Source organism: Triticum aestivum, chromosome 7B (genome assembly GCF_018294505.1).
Source record: "Triticum aestivum cultivar Chinese Spring chromosome 7B, IWGSC CS RefSeq v2.1, whole genome shotgun sequence".
In the NCBI taxonomy this organism is placed as follows: Eukaryota; Viridiplantae; Streptophyta; class Magnoliopsida; order Poales; family Poaceae; genus Triticum; species Triticum aestivum.
The window spans coordinates 684,416,257-684,427,806 of record NC_057813.1 but is presented as its reverse complement, the minus strand read 5'-3'; the positions used below and the strand labels follow the sequence as shown (position 1 = coordinate 684,427,806).

General features: G+C 43.9%; 1 pseudogene; it reads right to left on the bottom strand.

Moving 5' to 3' along the window:
• Positions 1-1,562: 1,562 nt before the first annotated feature.
• LOC123158454 (putative receptor-like protein kinase At4g00960) overlaps positions 1,563-11,550 on the bottom strand; it is a 74,443-nt pseudogene continuing 64,455 nt past the window's right edge.

Below are 11,550 nucleotides of genomic sequence, written 5' to 3'. Positions count from 1 at the left end.
TTGTGCCATCATCTGTAGGCGGCTGCATTAAAATTCAATTCGGTCATAAAATGGATATTTGTACTCTGAAAGTCAAGCATTTCAGATCATCAATACCCTATACTACAATGAAAGTCACACATACCATGATAGGGAAGGCCCTGGTAGCCAGCGATTGATGCATTGGGTGGCCTCCTCGGTCACCATGCATTCGCCCAGGTCTGAGCTGCAGGGGATATGACTCGAACTCGCAACCTTGGGGGACAACTGGAAGTGTGCTGACTTCTAGAACATGGGTATAGTATATAGCATACACTGTTGATGTGGTTTTTTTAATTCCAAATTTGTTTGGATACATTCGGGCAAAAAAAAAAACAGGTATCTTAGATTTTCTAGAAACAAGTTCTTCTGGGCCGAAATTTGTCAGTGCAATCATAAATACTGAGCGAATAAAGGTGCATAACGGAGAATTTACATGTAGATCTGGTGAATATTTGTGATTAATTACAGCTTCGTCCTTATGGCTGAAGTAAACTCGATATCCAGTTCGTGTAAGCACCAACATGGCCATTTTCCATTGATCAGCAGAATATCCCAGCTGTGCAAAGGAAGAGATGTCAGCCGTGAATTATGCATATATTGCTCGATCAAACCATTAAATTCGTCATGGGTACAAACTGTGCTTGACACCATGCAATAATCAGTCAACTAATTTGCTGTAAGTATACTGAGTTATGGTGTTAGTGTGATCTCTTAATCGCATATTAATAGATCACAAATTATGATACTTGAAAGGTTGACCTTGGTGAACAGAACATTTTAAGTGACTTTTATCATCTAATTAAAATGCAGTTTATCTGATGATTTGAACTAACAATACAGTTTGGTCCTGTTTAGTTAATTCATATGGAAGTCCCCATAATTTCCTGAACTTTGAACTTTCTTTTACTAAAATATTTCAACTAGAATATCTATTGGACCTTGAGCAATAATTTTTTCGAGATTACCGTGAGCAGTTCTACTAAGCTTTCCTACAAAACTCAGGCAATTTTACTTAAAACAATCTTAGTTTCAAACTTTTTGTAATCAAGCTAAGAAGACTCGATTCCATGTTTGTTGCTTTATTTATAGAGAAGGGCGAAAGCCTGTTTCGAGAGAGAGTTGATTCTGAGCATATCATCTTAATCCTAGGACATTAATTGTTAACGAGCTAACCGATGGAGCCTACTCTAAGCTTAATGTTGACCCCTTGTTAATGCCGATCATTTGGATCTAGAGCATATAGAGGGAAAGTGTTCTTCTTCGCCTTCTGAAATAGGAAACAATCATACATAAAGCCATAATGTTAAACATGCTAGTCACATGACCAAGTTATCATGCCATATCGTAAGACACATAAACAGCCTCGTACCTCAAATTAAACTTGTCTAAAATGGATCATGGGTGAATTAAACAAAAGAAATCATGGGCACTAGCTTATACTTACCATGGTGCATCACATTGAGACTATTTTTTATTCCATCCATATGCAAAGACTAGAAGAGCAAATTTCAAGAAAAGAAACAATATCAATAGTGGCCAGTTCACACCTGGAAAATCAGCAACCAGTCCTTTCTTGCTGCCTGAGTACACTCTGTTTCTGTTTCATTCAGTCTATTGATAATATCCTGTATGATTGGCCTTTTGTGTCGATCCTCCTGCAGACAACTTAAACCAATTTCAATGCATATCTTTACTTGTTTGGAATATGCGGCCCTCCGTTTTGATGTTTCAAGTAGCCTATTCGTCCAGTTTTCCTGCACCTACCAGTTTAGAGCATAAAAAGAGTGATATATTAGAATAACCAAAGTATTATTTACTTACAAAATATGTCCACATCATGTCGAAAAAGGCAACATATTCTCTTACAAGATTAGTGAATTCCTGTGAGGACATTTCAGCACTCTTATAGTAGCCCGTGCGTCCTTCCATTATCTTTGTGATTACAACACCCAAGCTGAATATATCAAACTTACTTGAGATCAAATTCTTGTTAATGTATTCCGGCAGTAAGTATCCGCTGCATCACGCGTCATATATAAATGTTAATGATACTATATGTCTAATCCAAAAGAATGTTGCCTTCTCATATTTCAGTTTACGTGAAGAATGCTTACATTGTTCCTAATGAACTTTTTGTAGCTTGCGTCTGTTCGTCTCTGAAGAGCCTTGATATTCCATAATCTGCAATTCTGGGAAACATATTCTCATCCAGCAAAACATTGGCTGGCTTTAAATCCAAATGATAAATAGGAGGTTTTAATTCATTGTGGAGGTAATTTAAACCCTGGCAGATCCCGTTAATTATTCGATAGCCTTTTTGCCAATCATATCTATCACATTCATCTGCAACACCAAATAAGGAGAATTCTTGAGGTGTAAATTGTAAGTACAATACCTTAACATGCTAACTACAAGGAGAAGATAATCTTTACCAGGAAGATACTTTTCAAGGCTTCCATTAGACATATACTCCAGGCAGAGCACCCTATGCGTCTTTTCAACAAGAACCAATTTTCCTTCATGCTTTACTTGTATTTCCTGAATATCATGGCAATATCCAACTAACTACACAATATTTTGGTGACGGAGCCTTGTAAGATTTTCAAACTTATTCTGAAAATGCTTATTGTCAACTCTTAGAATATCATAGAGCACCCTCACAGCAATCTTTTGCCCGTCGGGGTACGCTCCCTATCCAACATTTCCACATTGTTTAATGGTCTATTCATATATACAACATCTAAAAAGCAGATATGTGCACTCATACGCACTCATGAGACACCTACTAAAGATGGATCAAGGAAGTTATATGTTGACAAAATCAACATATAACTGTTCATAAAAGATATGATAGTCTCATATGATATCATTGTTGTGAGGAAGCCATTTACATAATTAGTCTTACCAAGTAAATCTTTCCATGTGAACCGCTACCAAGTTTCAGCTCCTCAGAGAAACCATCTGTCATTTCTCGTAATAAATCAAGTGGCATAACCACTGGCTCTGAATTTGCTCTATCCATGCTCTTGCAGAAAAAAGAAATAGACATATTTATATTTTGATAGTCTAGCATTACAGACTTCTGAGTCCTAGGCAGTTTAATTGGAAATTTGTGGCTACACCCATATGCATTGCACCCATGAACAGTAAAATAGAACAAAAATTAAAACAAAAGGGTAACGCTGTGGCCCTCCATTATGATCAAATTTTTTAGGTGCTTGCAACATTTGGTTGCCAAATAACATCAAATGAGCTCCATACAAACAAAGCAAATATTGCTCAAACAAGCACAAAATGTGTTGTTTTTTGTATGGATCTCCTCAGATATCATTTGGCACCAGTTTTTGCAAGCGTTTAGTCATAATCATAGTCATAAAGCTTCAGAATTTTTTGGCTATTTTATTTTACTGTTTCTTGTGTAGAAAAACCACTTTCTAGTTGAATTCATCTTCTACTTATTGACCTCTACCAGTAGATGAATATAACTTGCACAAAAAATATACAAAATGCAATGCAAAGAGGGATACTGATGTTAGGAATATGCAACTTGTATTCCCATGGGGCCATAGGCCAGTATATATACATGTACAGGTGCGGGTAATATACAGAAAACCCCTTATACAATAGGGTAAAGACAAAAGGCTACATGGCTATATAGATATAACTCTAACACCCCCCCCCCTCAAACTCATGGTGGATAAACAACACTGAGTTTGGAGAGATAGAAGCCATGCTGTGCTCTAGTTTGGGCCTTCGTAAAGAAATCCGCCAACTGTAACTCGGAAGGCACATACTGAAGAGCAATAACCCGATCCTGCACACCAGCGCGCACATAAAAAGCATCAACACCAATATGCTTGGTGAGCTCATGCTTCACAGGGTCGCGCACAATGCTAATAGCACCTGTACTGTCGGACAGTAGAAGAGTAGGTGTAGTGATAGAAACACCAAAATCCTGAAGCAACCACACTAACCAAGTCACCTCTGCCGTCAAAAGAGCCATAGCTCGCAACTCAGCCTCTGCACTCGAACGGGAAACTGCACTCTGTTTCTTCGTCTTCCAGGCAATGAGAGAACCACCAAGAAAAACACAGTAAGCAGAAAGTGAACGGCGATCCGAGGGATCACTAGCCCACGTAGCATCCGAATAGGCTTGAAGCTATAATGAAACGGAGCGAGGAAAGAACAGATGGTGAGAGATCGTGCCCCAAAGATATCGAAGAACACGAAGGAGGTGACTGTAGTGAACCGAAGTGGGGGCAGAGACAAACTGACTCAGAATATGGACCGGATAAGATATATCTGGTCGAGTGACAGCTAGATAGACAAGACTCCTACAAGATGACGATAACGCGTCGGATCAGACAAGGGGTCACCACCAGTATCACGGAGGTGAACAGTGAGCTCCATGGGAGTCTCAACAGTGCGCTCATCAGTGAGAGCAGCACGAGCAAGAAGATCCTAGATATACTTTTCCTGGGAAATAAAAAAGCCATCAGAGGTAGTAGAGACTTCGATCCCAAGAAAGTAGCGAAGAGGGCCAAGATCAGACATCAGAAACTGCTCACTAAGACGGGCCTTCACAAAGGCAATGTACTCAGGGTCGTCGCCAGTGATGATCATGTCATCAACATAGAGAAGAAGAAGTGTCCGACCGCAAGCGGAAATGTGGAAAAATAACGCTGGATCATGATCACTCGCTGAAAAACCAGCGGCAGTCACCACAGAGGCAAAACGCTCAAACCAGGCGCGAGGGGCTTGATTAAGGCCATAGAGAGAGTGACGAAGACAATAGATCATGCCATCAGGAGCAGAATACCCAGGTGGGGGCTGCATGTATACCTCCTCACACAGCTCACCATTAAGAAAGGCATTCTTATTATCAAGCTGAGAAACAGACCAATGGCGAATAGAGGCCACGGCGAGAAGTGTATGGATAGTGGTCATATGGGCCACGTGAGAAAATGTCTCATCGTAATCACGACCATGCTCCTGCTGAAAACCATGAGCCACAAGACGAGCTTTGTAACACTCAAGAGAACCATCGGAGCGAGTCTTAACCTTGTAGACCCACTTACAGGTGATGGGACGAACATCGGGAGGAAGAGAAACAAGATCCTACGTGCCAGTGTGCTCAAGAGCAGCAAGCTCCTCTGCCATCGCAAACTGCCATTCAGGATGAACAACAGCATCGCGATAAGACATAGGCTCAAGTACAGCCGAAAGAGCATATCGACTAGGAGAATAGCGGTCAGGGGGAGGGCGAGGCCGAGCCCGAAGACCATAAGTCGGCTGAGATGAGGAGGACGGCGCACCAGAAGTAGATGGCACATCAGTGGATTTATCCACAACACGTGGACGACGAGTATAATGAAAAGGAAAGGAGGGAAGAGGTGGAATCACTGGAGGTGGAGACGGGGAATGTAGAGATGATGAAGGTGGAGTTGGGAAATGTGTCGGTGATGAAGGTGGAGAGTCATGCGATGAGGGAGGAGAAGAATTTGTAGGAGAGGATGGCGTCGGATCTGCAACAGCAGGACGAGGAATAGGAAGACTGGGCACAGAGGGAGGCGTGTTAGGAAAAGTGAGGAAAGAGATATCCTCCACTGAGAAGGTCGAGGAAGATGGACGCGGGTAGAAAGGACGAGACTCATCAAAAGTTACATCCCGAGAAATACGCATCCGACGACCGATAGGATCCCAACAACGATAGCCTTTATGCTCGTCACTATAGCCTAAGAAGACACACTCAACAGACTGAGCGGTCAGTTTGGTGCGTTCACGAGGGGAAAGAAGAACATAGCAAACACAACCAAACAAATGAAGCATCGAGTAATCAGGAGAACGATCAAAGAGACGCTCAAAAGGAACACCGCCCTGCAAAGCAGTGGACGGCTGCAGATTGATGAGATGGGTGGAAGTGGAGACAGCCTCAGCCCAAAAGTGAGGCGGAAGAGAGGCGGCGATCATCAACGCACGAGCCGTCTCAAGAAGGCGACGATGCTTGCGCTCAGCCACACCATTCTGAGCATGAGCACTAGGACAAGAGAACTGAGCAAGAGTACCGTACTCGACAAGAAATCCACGCAACATCTTGGATATATACTCTCCAGCAGAGTCAGCACGGAACACACGAATAGGCGTAGAAAACTGAGTGTGAACCATGGCAGCAAAACGATTATAGATAGATAAGATCTCACTATGATAAGACATAAAATATATCCATGTGTGTCGAGAGAAATAATTTATAAAGATAATATAGTAGTGATGACCTCCCTTCGAGGCAAAGGGAGCTGGACCCCAAACATCAGAGTGAACAAGGTCGAAAGGACGCTGATACACGGTCTCGCTATGAGGATAAGGTAACTGGATCTGTTTACCAAGATGACAATCTTGACAGTCTAAAGACACACCACCGGAGACAGATCCAAGAAGACCGCGTCGAACTAAAGAGGAGAGACGAGAGCCGCACAAATGACCAAGTCGATGATGCCACTACTGAAAAGAGCTGGTAGACAAGGCAACAGAGGCGGAGAGACTGGCGGTGGTAGCAGCGGAGGGTAGGTGAAGCCAGTCAAGCTCCCAGAGACCCTGAGAGTCACGGCGTCGGGGGCCAGCACCAAGGAGAGCACCGGTATGACGGTCCAAAACGGAACAAGAGTCAAAGTCGAGAATGACACGACAACCAGAGTCAACAATCTGGCCACCAGACATGAGTTGCATGGTTAGTCGGGGAACATGAGCAACATCAGGAACATGAAAAGATGAAGTGCTAAGAATGCCCCAGCTAGTAACCGGGAGAGAGGTACCATCAGTAGTAAGAACATGAACAGGAGAATCGAGAGGACGAGTAGACGACAGGGTGGACGAATCATGAGTCATATGAAAAGATGCTCCAGTATCAAGAATCCACGGAGATGTACCTGCTTGTGTAGAAGGTGGTCCCACAATTCCAGAAGAGTCGGTAGCAAAACCAGCAGAACCCGTCGATGAAGAACCAGAGGACACAACTAGCAGGCATCGAAGTCGTGTAATCTCCTGCTCAGTCAAGTGCTCAGCTGAAGAGGTCGACAAAGATGCACCCGGCAACAAAGAGCCTGATGCAATCGGCAGATGACGAAGTCGGACAATCTCCTGCTCGGTGAAGTACATAACCGAAGTAGTTGGCGCAGGATCACCGGAAAAGGAGCGCCAACCACCATCTATGGAAACTGCTAGAGGAGGCGGTGTAGCATGACTAGTATCATCTATAGAGCCCGAAGGAGGAGACGAGGGCGCATGCAAACAAGCCCCAAGCGCCAAGGGAAGGCGTGTGTGCGAGGCATGGTCGATGGAGTCATCTACACCAACAGAGCAGGTGAAAGTCACGAGAGGAGTCGGTGTAGAGCGACAATCACTGTGTGCGAAAGACGACGAAGAGCATGACATCACGGATGGACGAGCACCAAGCACCGAGAGATGGTGCATGTGCGAGACGGGGTCAGTATAAGGGACACCGTCGAAAGGCAACCGGCAGCAATGCCTGGACATCTGCTCGAACAAAGTGACTTTTTTTAAGCCTGTTAGGCAACCAACCGGTCAAAGCAGCTGATCAGATTAGGAGTAGCAGCTGCACCACGTAGTGGACCAGATCAGGAGCAGCAGCAGCACCACGCCCAGCTAGTCTCTTTTGCTACTCTGTCTTGCGTTACATGGTGCAGCTGCTGCTTCCTGCCGCTACGTGGTGCTGCTGCTACTCCTGATCTGGTCCACTACGTGGTGCAGCTGCTGCTCCTAATCTGATCAGCTGCTTCGACCAGTTGGCTGCCTGACAGGCTTAAAAAAGGGGCCAATAGCTCCTACGCGACGTTTTTGATGTGAATTGGCTTGAGTACGACGTTGTTCGAGCGAATGGCTGTGGTCCGACACATTTGAGCAGGTAAATAGCCCAGGGCCACATGGGGTGTTAAATGTGGTTAAATTGGTCGTCAACCAAGCCCGTTTATGTGAGGACATGTGGGTCCAACTTAATTGATCCTCAAAACAGCTGACCGTGCCCTACCGCCCGACCGTGTCAGGCCCGCCACTCTGCCCCCTCCCCCCTTCTTCTCCGGTGGCGGCGGATCTTGCGTTCTCAGTGGCGGCGGCGGAGCCCTTGTTCTCAACGGCGGCGGAGCCTTCGTCCTCAAAAAATGGTGAGTGAGAACCCTAGTCCCCCTCCCGTTCCTCTCTCGGCCCCGTAGATCTCAGCTCGTTTCCTCTGTTTTCGCTTGTTGAATTGATAGGTTGTGAGGGGAGCCCGTGGGCATAATGAGATGGAGCCGCCAGATTCAACTTCGAATAGGTAATGCGCCTCTCTCCGATCAAATTTTGCATGCAATTAGGGCCTAGTCTGCTCTTTCTCACGGGCTCACACTGTCCGCCACTGACAGAGGGGATGCTGCCACTCGGACCTTCGAATTGACGGTCAATTTCTTTCCATCAAAGGAAAAATTAGTTGATGGTAGCATTTAGAACATTAAGAGAGACACAATTGTTAAATGGGAGGTTGAGTTTACAGAGATTGATCCACAAGTTCTACAGAACATGGGAGAGAAGGCAGTGAAGAAATGGGTGGAAAAAATTGGGGAGAATGTTGTTTGGGGTCCAGAGCAAGAAGTATCACTGTTGCGGTTTGATGATTGGAAAGGAGAGTATGTGAGAATGGAAGATGGTGAACAGATTGTTGATGAAATCGATCGGCAAAACGGCTGGACAAGCAAAAGAGCTAATTTTTTTGCTGAGCTGGTTGATCTGAATATTTTTTCGAAGGTTGGATATCTGCCATCACAATTGGCTGCGCAGATGGTAGATGATGATTGGGCTAGACAGAGGCCATTGATTCCCATGTGTACTGAACTTACAGTAATAGCCGAAGAGGGACAGGTGACTGGAACTGAAACTGAAACTGCAGCAACTGTTGATTGGAATGTAGTTGAATTAGATGAGCCTACTGATTTGGTCATTGCACCAATGCCTGACATTGAGATGGCCAAACTTTTTGGCATTCCAGTCGATGACAGAGATAAGCAGGAGAGGGGCGAATCTAGTTTGCATGCTAATGCTGATGAAGATGTAGATGGACAATTGATGGAACAAGCTGCAGATGAAGTAGATGATGCACATGATGATGAGCTGGTGCATGTGTATGACAAAGAAAACCCTGTCATTGAAGTAGGCAAGTTGTTCCCAAGCATGAAGGAGTTTAGGATGTGTTTCAAGACTTATGCAGTGAAACATGAGTTTGATGCCAAGACTGTTTGGACTGATAGAAAGAAGTTTTATGCGAGGTGCATAGGATTTGATGGTAGTGTCAAGCCTTGCAAGTGGTACATATCTGCTAGACTGCAACCTGATGGAAGTACTGTCAGGGTTAACCAAATCCCCAATCAACATACTTGTATTACAAGTTCACAGAGAGTATCAACCATGACATCACAACTTTGGGTTGCAGAAAAGATCACCCCAATTTTAGCCAAAACACCAAACACTACTGCCAAGAAACTCAAAGTAGACTGAAATATACCACAATGTGGAAGGCAAAACAAAGGACAGTGAAAAATTTATATGGTGATTGGGCAAATACATTTAGGATGCTTTACAACTTCAAAGCAGAGGTGGAAAAGAGGTCACCCGGTAGTGTTGTGGAGATAGATACAGAGGTATCAGCCAAAGGTGAAGTCAAGTTCTCCAAGTTTTTTATGGCTTTGAAGCCTTGCATAGATGGCTTCAAAGCAGGGTGCCGTCCATATTTGAGCATAGACTCATCATTTTTGACAGGCAAATGGAATGGTCAGTTGGTAACATGCAATGCTCTAGATGGACACAACTGGATGTTTCTTATTGTTGTTGGCTTGTTTTAGTCAGAAACAGAGGCTTCATGGACATGGTTCATGATCCAGTTGAAAAGATGCCTAGAGCCAGTGTCACCTTTGGCTATACACACAGATGCATGTAAGGGGCTTGAAAATTCAGTGAAAATTGTTTTCCCACATGCTGAGCAGAGGGAGTGCTTTGGTCATTTGTGGATGAATTTGATCAAAAAATTTAGAGGAGAAGAAATTGGACGCATGTGGCTAGCAGCAAGATCGTACACTAGACAGACACACAAATATCATCTTGATAAGATAATGGCAGCATGTGATGAGTTTGGTCCATGGCTGAACACCTACCATTCTTTGTTATGGTACAAGTCAGCATTCAACACTGCCAGATCGTACACTAGACAGACACACAAATATCATCTTGATAAGATAATGGCAGCATGTGATGAGTTTGGTCCATGGCTGAACACCTACCATTCTTTGTTATGGTACAAGTCAGCATTCAACACTGCCATCAAGTGTGACCACATCAACAACAATTTGGCAGAGAGTTTCAACAACAAGGTGAAAGAGTTAAAAGATTTGCCTGTGCATGACATGGTTGACCAAATCAGGATCATGCTCATGCGGTTGTGGGAATTGAGAAGAAGGATAGGTGATTGTCTGCAAGGTGATAAGCTTCCAGCAGTGGTACAATAGGTGGTCAATAGGAGTAGAAGTCTTTCACATTTGTTTCTTGAAAAATCTTTACCTTGGGGTGATGAAGTTAGAGATAACAAAACTGGAAGGAGACATGTTGTTAACACTGAATTGCATGATTGCACTTGCCTCGAGGGGCAACATACTGGTAAACCATGTGAGCATGCCATTCTTTTCTTAGCGTCCCAACCGAAGATAAACATGCACCCATATCTGCATGAATATTATTCGGTAGCAAGATTCAAAGCTACATATGCTACTCCAATTCCAGCACTTACAGATCAGTCTCAGTGGCCTGAAGTGGACATTGAATTTTCCATGTGTCCTCCCTTGACGAAAAGAAAGGCTGGCAAGCCTAAAAAGAGTAGATTCAAGGCATGGTTTGAGAAAGGTGGGAGTAGTAAGAAGGGAAAGAAAGATGAAAAGCCAAAAAAGGGCCCAAAAAGGTAACAAAAACAGATGCAAGTTGTGCCAGGAACTTGGGCACAGAGTGGGATCTGTCAAATGCCGTTACACTCCTGATAAGCCAAAGTATGTTCTTGTTTTTTTTGTCTGTGTTTTGATTTGGTGCTTTTTTCCAATTACTATATCTATAACATTTTCCGCGCAGGAGGAAGCAAGCAAGTTAGCCCCTTGTTGTTGAACAGTGTTGGCCAACAACAGTGTTGGCCAACAAAAAAAGCAAGAGTCAATGGCGGTAGAAAGAAGAGAAGTGTGCCTGAGCCTAAGCAGACCGAAGAAAATCCTTCTGCAGTCAACATTCAGACTGAAGAAACTGGTGTGGAGGTGCACACTGAAGAAACTGAACCTGAGCGTGTCGAGGTTCAAACTGAAGAAACTGAACCTGAGCGTGTCGAGGTTCAGACTGAAGAAACCCATGTTGAGATACACACCAAAGAAACTGAAACTGGTGTCAACATTAAGACTGAAGACACTGATCACGAGGGTATTGGTGAGGTGTTGAAAAGACCAATGAAGAAAACCAAGA